Consider the following 18,901-nt stretch of genomic DNA (forward strand, 5'->3'; position numbering starts at 1 on the left):
GCTCCACACAAAAGAAGAGTTTCCAAATACTGCAGTCGTACAAAAATGTGTAGGCATTCACAATCACGTGGAAAACCTCCTACACATCGTTGTGCACCAATGTGCACCACATTGGTCAGAGAAACTACTCAGAGTACAGGACACTTTGCAGACATCCAAATAGGCAACTGCGTGCCTCGCTTTGGCAGGCATTTTTTGGTATTATTGTTTCAAGTTTCATTCTTGCATTGTCCTCTTTCTGCCTAGACTGTAATGCCTCAGAAACAATGAACTCATGTCTCCACGTCGCCCCTCTAAATGTTACATTTTCCTTAATACAGAGCCCAGAGGTCCATTTCTGGAGAGGAAGAGGAGAAATACACAGAACTGGCTCCATCACTCCACTTCTCAAAGAAAGCTTTCTTTGTAAATCAGATTATCTACCATTACAATGCTTACTTTACTGGAGATGATACTCACTTTACAGGAGGGAAAAGAGGACAATAAATATGCAAAATATATGGCATACTCCTGACAGATTAATCTTCATACTGGAGCTTCTAGATCTAACGCTACTAATAATACACAATAAGAGTATTAGCCTGATGACAGCCTCGCATTAAATAGCTCCATGGCTTCCAGACCAGAGCCAAACCACGTTCAGTCTGCTCCAGCCCATCTGCACCTACTCATGTGGACATGCCCCTGATGGTGCTCTGCTCTCCCAGCTGGAAAGGCCCTGCCTGATCCTGCTATGGCTGTCGGCACTCAAACTGCTCTGTGGCCTGAGCGCCGTTAGCAGGCAGCGAGGAACACCGAGCGAGCGTGGGTGACACAAGCATGGCATCAGAGGAAATACTTGACAATTTCTCCAAGGTATTGGACACTAGAGTAGTTCAGCTGAATGGCATGCATGCCCACGTAACGCTGCAAGGTCAAGAAGACCTTATGTTATTTACTAGGTGAGTGCTGGTTTCATGCATTAAAATTCTTTATCAAGATGAACTGTAGGACTTGCCTGTTTGGAAAAAAAAAAAAAAGTTCCCCATTTTGTTCTACTGACATCAGCCCCTTTTATAGTTGAGCATCACTTCTGCAACATTGCAGAAGTAACATTACAAAACATTGATATACCTTCCAAAGAAAACCTAAGAGGGATAACAATTTCACACAATTTCCACCTTCCACAAACTTTTCTTCAGCCCTTTAACTCAATGCTATCAAAACTGGGGAGTCATGAAGTCAGGTGGACTGCAAATCAGAGCATGAATGTAAAACTCACTAGATGCGAACTCCTCCATTATTTTCTCCTATGCAGTATTTTACAACAAAAAAGTACTTTCTGTGGCAATATTTGCTGTAATGACAGCAGAAAAAGACCACACTGCCTCTCCAAGGCTAGCTAAAAAAGGAGAAAAATGTAAAAAAAAAATTGTTGGGTTTTGTTGAGACCACTCTGGTTTTGAATAATATAAAGGGCAAATTATAAGGGTACATCTTTAAAAATGACATCATAGAGCTTCAGCAAATCTGTGTCCAGTGAAATGACTTATTCCACAGAGACAACGCTGCTGTCGGAGGTGGCATGACAAAGCCTGCAAACAACCACCACAATGGAAACCACTGATCCATGGGTACCCTGAGAAGACCACATCCCCCAGCGAAGAGGAGAGCATATATATGCAATTGTCCCCAATGCCTTTCTTTCTTGGTACCTGTTCCAACTGCAGCCTGTTAAAGTCCATCCCTGGTTGTTAAGGCGCAAGACTCCTGATGATTTATTAAGAGCTCTTAGCTCCATCAGACAGTTTACAATTAACAGCTTCTCCTTTTCTTAAATATAAATAAATACATAAATGAAATCAGAGCTGCTAAGTGCTAGGTGTACCCAAAGCTTCAATGACATCATCGGCAACTGCCAGTCACCCAGGCTGCAAAAATAAATAAGAGATGGGAGGTGGGAGCGGGGGGGGGGGAGGCAGGGTATTTACTCAATCAGTACCTATTTTTGAATTTCCTTCAAGCTGGCTTGGACCAAGAGCCATCAATTATTTAAAAGAAGTAACATGATGCTTCCTTTGTTGAGGCAAATCTGCAAGCAGACCCCAAGAGAGAATAAAAAATGAATTAGGCAGAATTTATTAGTGTGCTTGAAGAAAACAGATTCAGCTATCAGAGCTGACTGTGGTTTTAAAAATAGTGTATTTCTGCCCATGAACAATAGTTTCTCTCTCCCTTACCCCACTAGATCCTCAATAATCCCACCTCTTCCCTCTCCTTACGCTTTTTTTTTTCTTTTTGAGGAGGGCATAATGCTGAAAGAGGCATCAATCATTGCTTAAACTTCTTCCTTCTTTTCTGACTTGACTTGATGTATTGTCTTCATTTAAATTACAAATATACTAATCTAAAACAGTGTTTACCAAGCAGCATATTAAATGAAAGATGCAAGAAATTGCATCACTCACATTTTAAAAATGACTTTAGACTCAGGGACACATGAAAACAGCGAGACAGGATGATCTGCCTTGGCTGCTCTATTTCAATCCTAGGAAATGAGATTCAGTTCCTGTGGTTTTCTTCTCAGGACACACAGCCACCAATGGCTGGTCCAGTCAAACTAATGGTACCAAAACCAGTATAAAACCTCTTCTTTGGCAGACTGTCAGTTGGGGTTTCTGCGATGCTCCAGGGACCTGTAGAGCCAATGAGACCAAGGCCTCAGTCCCTGGGTCTGCACCTGGTAAGGCAGAGAGTTCACACCTGAGAGAGTCACTCCAGGGCTGTGAGGAAGGGTCCCGGCCATGCTGGAGGCTGCTGCACAGACAGAAAGCAGTCTGAGGCTCATTTCAAACCGGGTGACAGTACTCGTCTGCAGGAACTAAAACAGCAAAGGGAACACTCACAGGACAAAAAAAAAAACCACCGCCTTCATTCAAAGGTTCCCTACTGAATCCTTCACACCAGGGAAACGATGCATTTAGATCATTTTGGATGACCTTTCATGGCATCCAGCAGCAGGAAAGGGCAAACGCCATGTTACGTAAACACACCCAGCTTGCTTGCGTGTGAGCGTGGTGGGAAAGGCAGGGCCCCTCTGGAGCGGCCCTCCTCCTGATGCGAGGGCTTTTCCTCGGGGTGGCCACCAGCTGCTGGGAGGCTCAGCAGAGCCTCCCTCTCTTGCCCCTCTTCTCCTCAGAGGGGCCGGGAGCAAAGGTTCAGGCGCTCTCTGCAGCGCGGGGAGAGTGCCAGGCGGTCACGGCTCAGCAGGGATGAGCCTCGGGAATGGGGTTTTAGCCTGCCTCCTTCTCCCCCTCTTCCAGCCCCCAAACAAAATAAAGGTCATCACTTACTAGCCCCTGTACTGGTGGGGCTTGATTAAAAGCGAACTTAGGCCAAAAGCTAAATAAGTTTGATAAGAACTGTGCGCATGGCCTCGAGGAATATTTTCTCATGTTAAAGAAATCAGTGGAACATTATTTATCAGCACGAGCCTGAAAGAAACTATAAACCTTTGGAAGCAGAGACTGTTAATGGCTGGATATGTTTGTGTTTTCTTGGATTAGCTCAGAGAAGGGACGTTTTTGCAGATATGGCCTGGTGTCAGGCATAACATGGATGTTGAAGGTCACCAGAAAAGCCGAGCGCCTGAATACAGGCCTGCTGGCCGTCACATTACCCCTTTACAATTAGCAATATGGAGGGAATGAAAACAATGAGAAACATTTAAACAATTCTATAGAGGACTTTTTTTTCTTTTTTAAAGAAAATATCTATATTTGGTTGTGGGTGGCCCTGACCACAGGGGCAGAGCACTAACCCCAGCTTACCAAACCGGGTGCGAGCAGTGGCACCATGGTGGCCCCCGCTTCTCCCCACTTCTCACAGCGTGTCCCACAGGAGCCTCTGCACACGCTGCAATGGCTCACCGCGACGGCCTGGTCTCGCTGGTGTGGAACAGTTTGCACAAAAGCAGTCCCTGGTTTCTCAGGGGTACGTTGAACCCGCCGTACCAACGCCGGCTCAGCCAGCGTCCATGCAGTGCTCTGCGTGGATGGATGCCCCGGCCTTCTGAAGGAACAAAGGTGCTGCAGGACCTGCTCTTCTCCAAAAGGCATCGCTTTCACGCTGCTCTCTCAAAATCGTAACAATCTTCTGTTCCAACCACTTCAGTTCACAAAAACCCCGCTGGCTTCTGATCTCACAGATTTATTCAGTACCTCTGTGGGCCTTTTGCTAACCCAAACATGATTATGCATCATAAATCTAAATACATTCATGAATTTGCCTTTGAATAAATATTTTAAAGGTAGCATCAAGTTTCACAGTATTCTACTTTCACACATAGCTGTTTTCCTTTTTAACTTCCACACCAGATGCCTCTCTTCGGCAGAAGAAGAAAGAGTTGAAAAGACCTAACTCAAGCGAATGTGAAAGGCAAGCTGACACCGGGAGGTGCCAAGGCAACATCATTCCACTTCTCTTCCTCACCTTTTCCTCTCTGGATGGTAATTGCAAGATCCTGAATGCCAAACTTTGGAAAATATCCTTGCAGAGGTAGCATCTGCTCCCTTGGCATACTTCTTGAGCAGTTGTATTGGCAGCTTTAGGTTTGTCCAAGTCTATCATATGACAAGAGTGCAGATGGGTTGCCTTGGATGCTTTGTCTTCTCGGATGCCATTTTCCTTTTATTAACGTTTTATTCTAAGGAAACACATGTACAAATCTGTATGTGGAAGGTTATATGCATGCACGATTTCACACCAGTGAGGGGCTTTGTCTAGCCTCTACCTAGATTTTTTACTATCATTTGCCTTGGATTCCTGCAAGGGCCCTGACTTTTATTGAAGTCGGTATGTGGCATCAAGCAGATTAGGCCCTTACTGTGTGGATCTGCATTTCAACCAGCTATTCTTCCACAAGCTATAACTTTTCCCATCTGTGTTGATCTTTCTTTGCAAATTAACACCTGAATCCTCAGAATATCAGACATGTAGGAAAGCTGCTCATTTTGAGTTAACTTCTGCTCCCACTGAAATCAATAGGAATTTTGCCATTTGTCCATGATGCAGATGGATAAATAACAGAGCTATGACACAGTTGCTGTATATACTGACACCGGTCTTTTTCTCTTGCTTTCTTAGTTTTATGTTCCTGCCTTATCTCCTATACACTAATCACACAGTCACGAATCTGAATATACAGGGTTTTTTTTTTAACTGTAAAGAAAACTAGAGTTCAAATTAGCCAGTAAATCACAAATTGCTACAGAAAGAAAGTAAAGGATCCTGAGGGAAAAGGAGGAGAAAGCATCTAATTAAACTGGGGAATACAGAACAAAGAATAAAAAAGAAAAAAATTAATAATAAATAAACCCAAGATAGTCTGAAAAGCATATTCCTAACCTTTCTGAAAGATCTTGGTCTTGCTGTGAGAGTATTTTCTAGAATGTTTCATTAAGACAGTCTGAAATGATTTTAAAAAGTATTTTAAATGAAACGTAAAGCAGAAGTGCAATACTCTAAAACCAGCGTGCATTCTCAGAGCATGTTTTAATACACTAATCTGTTATTTCCTGGACAGATAAAGACACAGAGCTACAAACCCACAAGCTATCTTTCCGTTTATTCTAACATACTGTTCCAACAAAGCATAAAGTATACTAACTGGTGTCCAAAATAGGCAAAAATCTACAAACCTATAGTCACTTTCTCAGGGAAAAGCTCGAGAAGGCCACAACTTACATTAGGCAAAAGACACCAAACATGGGCTCTGGTGGACCAAAGTAAAAACTTAATTTCAGAATATAAAGCACTGAATTAGAATCCCAGATATCAACAGCTAGAAACTGTGAAAACTCATGAGAGCTGACCTCTCCACTGTCATTCGCACTTGGACTGCAGAACAAGAATGTGTTCTAACCTCTCTTTACATTGGCAGCTGCCAATCTCCTAATAGATGTATTGTGAGGAATCGGGCTTGATAAAACTGACAGTTATTTGCTACTCCTTTAAAACTTCTTAAACAGAAAAAAAAAAAAAAGGCAAAAAGTTTTAGAAGTTTTGGCAAAAGAAAAATGAGATAGTGAACTGGTTAGGATTCAGTGAGACCTTTGGAATTTGGGCACAATCACAGCATTGAAAAAAACAAACAACCCCAACCCAAAAAACCCCCCAACACACGTGCTCCTAGCCCTGATTTCACAGTTATTTCCTGATCTTTGTGCTGGGTTACTCGTGTTCACCTTCACTGTCCTGCTCACATGCACCATCCCCTCTGAATCATCCCTGTTGTTCCCCAGCTATAAACATGTTCTAACAGAGGCAGAAGAGCTTAAAAGTCAAGTGCAAGAACTTAAGGAGGTCTACAGAGAGGGGATCCTCACACCTTTCTTAATCTCAGAGGGGCCTATGCCTCTCAGCTCAACATGGGACATTCAGATCCTTCCATTCTCACTCATCTCCAGTGAATAAGTACGCTAAGAACCAAAACTTGGTTGAGAAAATCATAAAGTCAGTTTGACAGGAGTACTAAATAGTCTATGAACCTGTAATTTGGCTCACATAAGTGAATAGCTTCAACTTCAGTTAAAGAGGACAGACTACCCTTTTAAAAGGGGATACTGTGGCATGATAGTAATTATCCAAGTAAGGGCATTTCATTTGGTACTCTTCACCATAGTATTCATGCATCATAAACCTAGATAAACCTATAATACATATATGCTTCCAATACAAAACATACATATATGCACACATTCACATCACACACACATAACAGACGTATCCATCTTAGATAAAATAGTTTATACTTTTGAGGACCTCTGATGAGGCCCACAGTAATCCAAAATATACAGTGCTTACATAAGGAATCATTAATGGAAGCAATCATATTTAATTTAGAAATGAGGAAAAGAAGGCAGGAAATAAACTTGCCCATACTTGAACAGTGATTCTCTAAGAGCGCTGAGAATAAAACCTGGAACTCGAAACCAAAAAACATCATCCTTGTCATACTCAGCATGTGTAATACAGCCAAAAATTACATAAACCCTTTTATGCCACAAGCTGCAAGTAAAAACGTCAGCATGAAAGGCTGTGAGAATAATTCATTTTGCAGTTCAGCAGATAATTTTTTTTAGAAGTTGCACGCTGGACAGATTGTTACACTCAACCCTCAGAAATTTGCCTTTTCAGACACACAGTGCACAGGCCTTCTCTTGAGAATGAAGCTCAAGACTCCCGAGAAAGAAAAGGGAATTGGATTTGTGTTTCTGATGTCCCGGGTGAGCGCTTCGAGCTACTGCCTAAAACAAGGCAACGGTCAATCACAAACTTTCAAAAAGATCTAACCTGTCAGATGTTCTTCTAAATTAAAAGTATGGAAAAATTGGGATTAACTTCGTTAATACTTTCAGAATAGTCAAAATCAGGTTTTGATGAACTGATGCTCCCCCTTGCTCATCCTTTCTTTAAACAGTATGAAGTTACGCATACACCAGCTTGCCGTGTGTATTGCAGGAGGAGAGATGAAGCTCTCATTGAGTGGCTCCCTATGACAGAGCCCTCAGTTAAAGGAGGGTTTGGGGAAGTCAGCAGCCCTGGTTGTAACTCCCAGATGTTCCGGAGATGTGAGAAGACTACCAGTGAAAACCCAGAAGACTCAGAAAAAACAGGCAAGGAACAAAAATCAAAGACCATCATGAACAATCAGTCCCCAACAACAGGTAACAGGCATGATGCCTGTTGTTTAATATTTTTATGCATGAGGCTAGCATTAGTATAAATAACAACAACGTGTATCTAATAATACATGCAAACATTGTTTTTTAAGTTGGAATATTTGGCAATGCCACTAAATATTTAAATACTCTTTAGCACAAGGGAACCTCAACAATGAGAGCTGTGAAGTATTATTATTTGTACTCCCTGGTATGTATAAATACACTGTCAGCTCCCTGCATTTTCATTTAGCATCAGAAACAGCTTTCCAGGGAGTTAGATGCTGCTGTAAGTGTCAATATCAATGTTACTATTTATAGCGCTATAAACTACATTTTGAGTTATATTGGTAAAGTTAAGCTTAGGTAGCACTTCTAGCATTAATACCTTAATACAGAAATATTGCTATAAATGTAGTTTACAATTTGGAACATAAACACAAATTCAGTGTTACTAATAAATCACCTTCCAGATTGCACGGAAGCACACTGCCAATGTGTATTTTATGCAATACACAATGGAGCAAAATGCAACGATATAGATGTATTTAAGTTTCCCATTTTTACACTGTCACTCAAAAACTTTTCTTCCTTTTTTTTCTAGCTTATCGATCTCAGTAGCTTGTGATAGCATTGCAGTTGCTTCGCTGGGCCATTTTTAGCTTTGGCTTCTTTTTTTAAAAGCTAAATCAGGGCTCAAATGTTTCAATCAATCTGGATTTTTCAATTAGAAAACAAAGTTAAAAGAAAACCCTAGGACATGATAAACTACCAAATTTTAGCATCTAGGTTTTTTTGTTTAGTGTTTTGGTTTTCCCTTAATATCGATAGCGGCCTTTTACATAATAATATCCCTGATGTCTATGGTTAGAATTTTATTCATAGCAAGATGACTCCATCAATTTTTACCAAGAGGCACAGCGTGAATTTACCAAAGACCGTTCATCAGGAAGAAACACACATGGATCGGCAGTAACTCTTCGCACCCTCATAGCTGTGAACTTTGGCAACACCCTGCAGCAGCTCTGTGATTGCAGTGGAGCAAGGTATGAAATGCCTGACCTTTTGCAACACTGCATGATACCGAAGGTGTCGGGGACCTTTGTGAGATCCAAAAAAGTCCAATCACAAAAAAGTCCATCACCGTCCCAGATTAAGACTGATGTCCACTATTTGAACAGATTAAGCCTTTTAAAAGGGTACTTCAAAAAAGCCAGAGGCTGCTCCAATGCAAATCAGTATCAACAGAAAGGAATGAGGCGCTATGGGGGCGATTTGAATCCTACCTAGGTGTATAGACCTAAGTACAGAGAATTGAGACTAGCAGCTTGTGCTTCATTTCAGGCCTCTCTTCAAGTTTAACTCCAGTTGTTAATTTGATCAGTCATCACCCAGATCATATTTAACCTGATTTAGCTACATGTTTTGTTTTGAGTGTAGAGATACACTGTGCTTGAGCATAGCCATCTGTAAAATAGGTATAAAAGAAGATGTAAGTTCAAGGGAAATGTTTTGCAATGATTAATTTACTCATGCAAGAAGAGTATTTGGAGAATTTGACAGAGGATACTAAAACATGATTAAAACCCATTCTCTTAAATGTGATTTTTATTACCTTTTCCTTTCTTTTCTTAAAATTTAAGCTATGTACACATTTTTTTTAGGCCCATAATAGGCAGTCACTGCCAAAACAACTGGTAAGAGATAATCAGTAGACCTGAATAGTTGGGGTGATTGTCTGATTATTTAATCAAAACTGGTTTTAGGCACTTCATTAGGGTTTTGATGGCAAATGTCATCATGCAATTAATTAGAACAACCTACAGACACTGGAAAACTCGTCCTTAAACACTTGTACCCTGCACACACGCAATCCTTCCGATCACACACCAAGAGGAAGTGCGGGCTGTTGTGCTCTATTGCAGCTACGAGGAAGCTCAACCTGCATCATTTAGGAACTGGTGGATCCCATAACTAATTGCCAGTTTTGCAAAGGATTGCACAGAGAGTAAGCAGCAGTCACACCCAGCCGTGATTTAATGTAAATATTCAGGTGATGAATGAGCAGTGTGGTCATGGGCATGGATCTCAGAGTGGTTCTGAACCTCACCATCACATTTCCCTTTCTGTGGAGGGGCCGGTGTGGGGGGTGGTGGAGTAATCTTTTCAATACCACAGAGACTTATTCTTAGTGCTAGCAATAAGATTTTTGTTAACCTCATTACTGCTACTACTGTTATTGTAGTTGTAACCGGTAATGGAAACAAAGGTAGGCAGAGGGAAGTAAGGCAGCGTGCAAGCCCTTTTCCCTTTTTTTAACTGCTAAAAAGGAAAAAGATGATAATTCATTTCTGAACAGAAGCCAAAACTAATTTGGGATATCTTGTATGTGCTTATTTTATTTACTAGAAACTCATTTTGCTCCTTAATGTAGTCACAGAGATCTGCATGAATACAAAGATAAAGCGAGCTCTTTAGAAACAGGATAAGGCACTTAAGGTTTGCACCCCCTTAGTCCCAAAAATCACTGGGTCTCGCAATTATTCCTCACCATGCTGAGGTTTTGCATTGACCATCCTTAGTGCAGGTATGAGCGTTTATTATGATAAACATATATTTTAAGAACAATAAGGAAGTGATGAATTGGCCATTTGCAGTTTTCTTGACAGCAAGGTGAAATGGTAGCTGCGGTGACCAGGGGATGTCCTGGTTCCTCCTTGCAGAAAGGTATTCAGCGCACGTAATAATTATTCATCCATCTCGTTCACACTAAAGGCATCGGCAATGCAATTTTAGCCTGATAATCAAGACCATATGACAAAAACCAAGGCCATTAGGGACCAATTTCAAGTATTCTCTGCAAGACAATGATTTTCCAACTGCACTTACATATGCTGAATAGTTACTTCTGCACGACCGCACCTGCTCTCATTTAAGTAACCCTCCATCCTCTCCCCTTTTTTCTACCCCTTCTTTTCTTGTAATGCAAAGAAGGAAAGTTTCAAAGGACTGCTGGATTCTTCCTAGAAACAGATTTGATTTATTTATATTTCTGGCCAGCCACATGCTGTGAGCAAATAAGAATCTGGCAAATGTAAAAGTTAGTTTGTGCTAATGTCAGATCAAATTCTACCCTCAACAGACTTCGTGGGGCTGCATTAATGTAAATGAGAGCAGGATTTGGCCCAACACTTTCATTTGCTTCCTATACATATTCAAATTAAATGAATATTTTGGACAATCTCTTCCTCCCTCTACATATACATGCATAATTCTGTCTCGGTTAGATTCTAATCTCAGTTAGAGTGGTGACTTCGTGTGAGCGTTTTTCTGGGTTTATGCTAGAGCTGCAACGGGCCTATTTGTTCGACTAAAGCAAGCGGGACATGGCTCTTGGTCTCTGAGTCAAGTCTGCTCTACTGTAATAATTTTGCCCCTTAATTACTTTCTGCTTATTTCTGACTACCATTTCAGTATTGGTGACATAATAATGTTGCCTTTGAAAAGACTGTGGTGTCACTGTAAATCAGAGTCCCATAAGGTTAAAGGCTTCAGTTGCCAGAGGGGAAAAAATGCCAAAATTGTTTTAAAATTATACAGAGTATAACTCAAAAACTCCAGCATCTTTTAATTTTAATGCTCCCAAGGAAATGAATACACCTTCAAGCTTTTTCAGATATAATTCAAATATTAAAAGCAATAATAAGCTTCATTATTAATGATGTAACAATCTCTTCTGGCTGAAGAATAGAACCTATACAATTAGTGAGTAAGAAGTAAAAAAGCCAAGACTGTATGAGGAAATGATCCTGTAATAACACATCCTAGATCCTCGTCCCGTAAACCTTTATTTGCATGAGTGATCCTGTCTCACATAGGAAGTGCTATGGACTTCAATGGGCAATTCGTACGAGTGAAAATTATTCATGAATTTGAATAAGAGAGGATAGGATCAGCTTCTAGCCTTCTCTTCTCTGTCAGTGATCAATCTTCTTGCTACAACCACCCCCCTTCAGATTTAAAATGAAAAAAAAAAAAAAAAAAGTAAGAACCTTATGAAAACTGAAATACAGTTGGATTTCTCAAAGCAAAGATTTGGTCTACTAACTCATTATTAGAAGGAGGATAAATACTCCTGGATTGTGTCCTTGCTCATATGTATTCTAGACCTGTTTTTAAGTTGTATCCTATAATAATTTAGGGCAATGACATCAGAAAGATCAATGCAGCTGCATCCTAGTATTGAATTAATCTCACAGTACTATTGGTGCCTTCCAGAAACTACAGTACTGAATCCAAAGGAGGAGAATCTTAACTTGCTAGAAATACTCCCAAGTTTTGATGGATAATTATCATGGTGTCCAGTAAAAATGACTGTTTGATATTTGAAATACTTAGCTACTGGCACGTCCTTCTTCTGTGTTGATCATACATAATATCACCCAGGTCCAGGATCTTGCTAATACTTGGGAAAAACATGAGAGCTGAGAAGCAAAAGAAAAATCAGAAGTAATGCTATCGCTATTTTTCACGCCCTGTATGAGTGTCTGTAGACACACAAAACACCCAGTCACGTCTCAAAGCATCAAAACCCAGAATATCCTGAGGATGGTTAAGGATGAGATGTGGTTTTCCAAATTTCAAGGGCCATACTGAAATGCTTAAAACCCCTCTACCATATGATTTTTAGCCATGGGTTCAAAACAAAATTTATGTAGGTGGCATTTTTGCAGTGTGTTTCACAGACACAATTTTCTACTTCCCAACAAATACCAATATTGCTTAAACTTCATTTAAATGTCTTAATTCAATTGAACCCAGAGGTCATTGACACCTCAGTAATTTCCATGTAAAACCATTCAGCCAAAAATAAACAAACAAAAACAAAACTGGAGCAGAATCTCCTCTGGAGATTATCCTCATTTTAAAAGAAATTACCCTGCCTGACTTTTTATAAGATAATTATTGCAATTGTTTTGCCTAATGAATATTGTTTGAGTATTATAATGCCATGCTACGCATTTTGAATGAGGAACAATTAACAGAGCTTTGTTCTCTTGACATCCCAGGACACAGCTGAAAGGAAAGCCTGGCCCTAAAGATTTGTTTTTTCTGACTAAACAACGTCTCAAACATAGCAGAGGTAGGATTCAAAGACACTACTCTGAACAATTCAAACCAGGGATGTAGTGCTCCTAGACATCTTAGAGATGGATCTGATGGTTTCATTCCCTAACCGCTCCTACCATCCGAAAGATGCCGGCAAATGAAAGCTTTCGCTTCCAAAGACTTTGGGGCTTGATCAGAGAACAAGAGTTTTACATATGTCATTCCCTGGCCTTCAGTGGGATTACTCAGGGTTTTTATCAGCGTAGGCAAGAGAAGATCAATTTGTGATATTTCAGTTTTCGGTGAGGTAACAAAATTGATCTTTATCAGCTTCCATACAGACTGCTGGGGCAGGGTTCTAATTTCAATTACACCGACATACGCGGGAAGCAATGCCTTTCTCTTGTAACTAAGGATGCACCTATAACAAATGAGAACATCTTAGAAACCTCTCTCCTGCACATGGTTGGAGACAGCCATTTGACTGAGTTAGTAAAAAGGATACTTGAAGAATTGAGAGCAATTGTGCCCAGAGACACCTATGTACCACTCTCGGTGAACCTGGATCTTGGGGAGGATTTGAGCAGAGAGGGAAATAATCCATGGTACAAGGAAAACAGAAACTGAAGATCTTCCTAAATTATGAAAAGAGCAATATATGGTGTTTCCCTAAGTCACACACTGTAATGCATCCCTGGAAGAGATGTGCTGTGTTGGAGCAACAGACCAAAACCACCTGAGGACCGACCCTACCATACCTGCTCCTCTCTGCACTGACAGATCGCAGCACTGATCACCAGCAGAATCGAGACGGAGATCAGACCAACTCTGTGAAAATCAAAATAACATCTTTCCACGGTTATCACCATATTCTGAAGTTCATTACAGCTAAGGATGAGAGTATCCCTCAGCTACACCTCTAAAACTAAAGCTCATTGCCAGGTCACTGGCATATGGCTGGGGGCACCATGCCGCTTACCAACAAGAACGTTTATCTTCAGGTGTCCTACATGGGAAGGTAGAAGTTTTCAGCCAGCAGCAGAGACAGTGGGGCTCTGAAACACCTCCTCACAAATTTCATTGCTGGCCGTCCATTTAAATCATTATTCTTTAAATCAAGAATAACGTGATCTTTGGTGAACATGTGGCCACGGACACGTGTCTCACCTTAATAAAACTTATGACCACAGCACCTTTCAGATTTACTCTTTCTAGCCTAGAAGATAACAGAAAGCTAAGCTTGTCAGTTTGTCACCATCTTCCAGCTCTGCATTTGTAAAAGAAATAACATTGGCAGGGAAATAATACAAAAATGTATCACACACACAGGCTGCAGGAAGATATAATGTTCTTTTACATATTTGATATAGAGCCTAAATTAAGCTGCAGAAAAGGGGCCATGAATCTTCACAGCCTCATTATCAAGCCTCCCTAAACCTCAAATACAGGAAAATACATTTCATAAACAAAGACCCAATAGGATTTTAATAGTACAATAAATTTCACTGACGCTCACCACTAATCACATTTCAAAATATATTTTTAAAAACAAAGTTCATTCAACACAAAACCAGATTTAGAAAAAAAGAGTAACCTAAGCATATGTTATACCGATTCCACTTACTTTAGCCCATTTTTGACTGAAATCACTTTTAACGCGGTTGGCTGTAATCGCATAGCAGTAAACAGAAATGCTCTCCCTTACCCTTCTTTTACTTTCTTGGGACGCGGGCTCAGACCATGACCCTATTCATGGATACAAATATTCTGTTTTCCCAGTAAGCTGAGACAGAAAAGAGGATCAAATGCTCTCTCCCATCACTACACAACAAAACTATCTATCTCCATGATCTTCCTTCGTGTTTTCCCTCTTCTCACCAGCAGCCAGGTGCTGCCTTTCACTTCTGATCACAATTCACTCCTTATCCACAGCTGAGAAAAGCAGACCTCCTTTACTCTTTTATGCAGGTCCTAACAGAGAAAAAAATTTAAATAATTTTTTAGAGATAGCTGAAGCATTTTTAAAAGTTTTGGGTTTTGGTTTTTTTTTTTCTTTCATGCTTTGAACAATCTTAGAGATGGTGAATTTATATGGTGTTTCTAATATCTGGAGGGAGAGGGGTTTTTGTTGGGATTTTTTTTTTTTTTAATAGTTTCAATGTAACTGAAACTTTGTGCAGGTGGTGAAAGGCTGCCAGCCAGCCGTGAAGGATGGGGTGCTTCGGAAAGAAACTAAAAACATGGGTGGGACTCAAGTTTTGCCATCTGCGTGGTAACCCCAAACCAACGAGCCTTAGCTTGGATCACTTCAAAGACTAGGAATGTGGTTAGGTCTTTACACAAAGCCGCAGTTGTGCCTCGCTAAAGGTACTTTTTCACTGCAATTCTTCCATCCGCTTGAATTGTTATGCTGGCATCTGACATCAGAGCATCTAAGTGCTGTCAAAACGGGAATAAGCTCACCAGCTCATCTGACTAAACCCATCGAGGGCCTTCAGACAGTAATACCATTATTGACCTGGGTTGAATTCAAATGCATTTGGAGTGCTTGATATTTATCCAAATTATGCCCATTGAAAAATCCCTGGCAGAATACAGATAACATCAGATTAAAATGTATCATTATAATTACTTCAAAGAGATGTCTGGTATAGAAATAATTGGGTTAGTAAATATTTTTAATTAAATTATGATTTTTAAATTGTGTTAAAACTACAACTTGCATCTATGGACATTGCAACAAAACTACAAAGCTGAAGAATTCAGGGCCTGAATATGAATATTTGCATTAATCTAATATAGTTATTATACCATTAACTTCAGTGATGTAATTCCAAATTTGCACAAGCACAACTAGAGCCAGATCCAAGATTCAGCAGATCAATACAAATCTTTCCATGGGCTGCAGTAGGCATGATAAGGCCCTGAGGCAAGTACTGGAGTGCTAGTACCATCCCACCTCATACGACTTCTCCCAGCTTCACCTTTCTATCCCTAAAATAATGTTTCTGCTAAGAACTGTCGTTCACCTAATAACAAATATGAAAACACGGGTACAGAACCAAGCAGACATGAGAAAATAAAATTAACAATAAGCATAAATTCTAATGTCTTTGGTCCAAAATATTAAAAAATTTTGAGAGAATCTCATTTTGTACCACTTCTGCCTTTCACTGAGACTTCATAAGAAATTAGCTGTGTAATACAGACAAGGAAAAAGCAAACGTGAATAAACAAAAGAAACGATGCCAGCAGTACTGGCTGGGATTTTTAAAACGATGTATTCCTTGCTGATCAATTGAATGGATTCTTTCTGTATGAAAAATAAGAATGTGTTTGAAATACCATACTGCTTAAGACTGTAATTTACATTTATAATCCTCTTTTCTTTAAACAGTTTGACACCTTGAACATAAAACTATGTTTTACAGATGCTCTCCTCTTTTAATTGAAATCACATCTCGGGTCGAGATCACCACTTTCCTTCTGCTTCTCTAACCTCTTCTTGCCCGAAGGCCTGTAACTTGTGAATTATTTAACAATCATATTTGCTGCTGAAAATTGATTTCTGAGAGAATCCATATTGATTGAGATATGTGAGACTAATGAGTTTGAGGTTAAGGTGTTTAGGTATCATTATGTCTGATAGTCCTGAACTAGAATCTTCATATTTTTGTGTCTCTTGTCAATACTCGGTTTTATTTTATATCTCTGCTTCAAGCTTGTACTATGTATTAAAATAAAGAGCTAGGATGAATAAACATTTTACCCAGTGTCTGAAGCATCTATAGTAGTCTCCCAGATGTGTCGTTCTTGTGAAATGCCACTGCACGAAGCGGACACAAGCAAAGCTTTGCCAAACTTTCATTTTAGCTGGCAGCAAAAATAAGTAGCTGGTATGAACCGATGGCCTCCACTCGAACAAAAATTATTTATGGAAGTTGAAGATCTGTCTCAATGGGTGAGACTTCTGCGAATGCCAGAGTGTTTATGCTGCAGCAGATAACTTTAAACTAGTTAGCTCAGACCTCAAGCTCTTGTTGGGCTTCCATGGGATGGGACAAAGCTCCGCAGGGCTCCAGCGCGTGCACGTGGTGCTTTGCTTGGAGCCGCACGTCAGCATGTGCAGCATGCGCATCCATGGGGAATCCTCTCCCGCAGCCCCCTTCTTTTCTCCGCTTACATTCAAGCGGTGACTGGTGAACCCCTGCTGCAGGTCTGCCATTGAGCATGCCGCTCATCCTTCTGCTGCTCAGCCTTTTTTTGACATGCTGAGATACAAGGAAATTGTGCGACGTCTACCTGCACAGCAGCCTAGGAGCCTTACTGCTAGCCTCCAGTCGACTTGCTGCCCTTGGACAGTGAAAATCACTTCCTCAGCGCCCTCTCTACCCACATGGGGAAGAGGTACTTTTTAACTGTCTTATCCCCAAAGCTAAATGGAAAACAAAAATAATCTACAGACACAGAGCATTTCCATGACTTTCAACTATATATAAATCACAAAACCCTCCTGATATTTAAGAATCAGACCTCAACTGCAGTGTCTCCAAAAAAGCAAATTTCAGACAGCTTGAAGACCTCTAAATTAATGGCTAAGTGTCTTCATTTTCCCCTTAAAATGAGGCAAAAATTAACTTGCCATACTGTTCACCTGTGTCTTTACAATGACGCTATGTTGGGTGCCCAGTGTTCCCATTCAGTTCCCAAAAGCCTTTAGGTTTCCTATATGAAGGACACCAATAATCAGCTTTGGTAAGTTAATGCATATGTGGCCCACACATCTGCGTTTCTGTGCCAAGTCCAAACCCCATGAGTCAGTGCAGAAAAGACCTCAAAATGCTGCAGTAGGAACCTTTTGGGTTTGGAAGTTACATGACTGGGATGCACGTGCCCTGGTGCTGGTCACAGCTTGATGAACGTACACCTGCAGACCTGACTCAAAGACTCTATTCCAAGCTTTGTATTTTTGCAAATCACTCTTCTTCATCCCTGTAACCACTCTTGCTCTCAAAAAAATCCAAAGCAAGCAAACAACAAAAAAAACCTCCAGAGTTTTGACCTTGGAGTTAGACCCCTTTTTGGGGTAGTTTTGGAATCAGCTGTATGTATGATTAAAAAAAAAGACAGTTCTTTAAATGACCCAGCTGGAAAAGGGTATTTTTTGTCAATGATCTATTTTTATTTCTGCTCTGCTGTTTCTCATGAAGCCTAGTGACAAAGACCTGTCCTTCAAAGCTAGTCTATGGTTTCTGAATTACCATTTTCAATTACTTTGTCTAGGCAAAGTCCACTATGGTTTTGTTATCAGGTTTATTTTTGTGGGTGGGGGCTCTGTTAGAGGAAGTGAAATACTTTCTAGCTTAGTTTTGCTTGTCTTTTTATAAGGACAGAAACGCAATACACATTTTCAAAGGTTCTTTTAAAAAAATTACCTAAAAGTTAAAATAAGAACTTTGAACAGCCTTACAGTATTTAAGACACGTGTTTAAACTGTTGACTACATCCATTTTAGTTAACAAATTTATTTTATGTCACTCTTAATCAGTAGAGGTATATTTTTGTTACTATTATTGATTTTGCAGCCATGCCAGTTAATGCTATTATCTTGGATAGTACATTCTGAACAGTTACCCTTACAGACATTTTAAATAAAAACAAACATCAGTTGGGAACTCCAAATGAAATCAGATCAATTTATGAACCTGAAAGAACAACCTTCATACTATACTACATAGTCTTCTTTGAACGACCTATCTTTTTACCCAACTTCGGTGACACATAGAATAAGCTTGACAAACTACAGGGGAAGAGGGTATATACTTTTTTTAATCAGATAAAATTGGCATACTGAATTCTCTAATTAATCCTTTTAAAGTGAGGAACTGAAAGTTCTCATGATAGATAGTGAAAGACTCTCAGATATCACGATGGGAAACATGATCTAAACTTGAAGATGGGTATACAGGCTTCATCCACATTAAGATAAATTAGCTATGCCTAGCCTCAACTCCATTTTTTCCTCATCAGGATGAAACAATAGACAGATCCTCAGACTGAACTTTCATTCACTGGAGAGATGTTGAATAACT

General features: G+C 40.1%; 1 protein-coding gene across 23 annotated transcripts in view; it reads right to left on the reverse strand.

Moving 5' to 3' along the window:
* The window catches only part of ESRRG (estrogen related receptor gamma), a 404,653-nt gene that overhangs the window by 300,719 nt on the left and 85,033 nt on the right, over positions 1-18,901 (reverse strand). The gene's annotated exons all lie outside the window — the stretch shown is intronic.

Source organism: Balearica regulorum, chromosome 3 (assembly GCF_011004875.1).
Source record: "Balearica regulorum gibbericeps isolate bBalReg1 chromosome 3, bBalReg1.pri, whole genome shotgun sequence".
NCBI lineage: Eukaryota > Metazoa > Chordata > Aves > Gruiformes > Gruidae > Balearica > Balearica regulorum.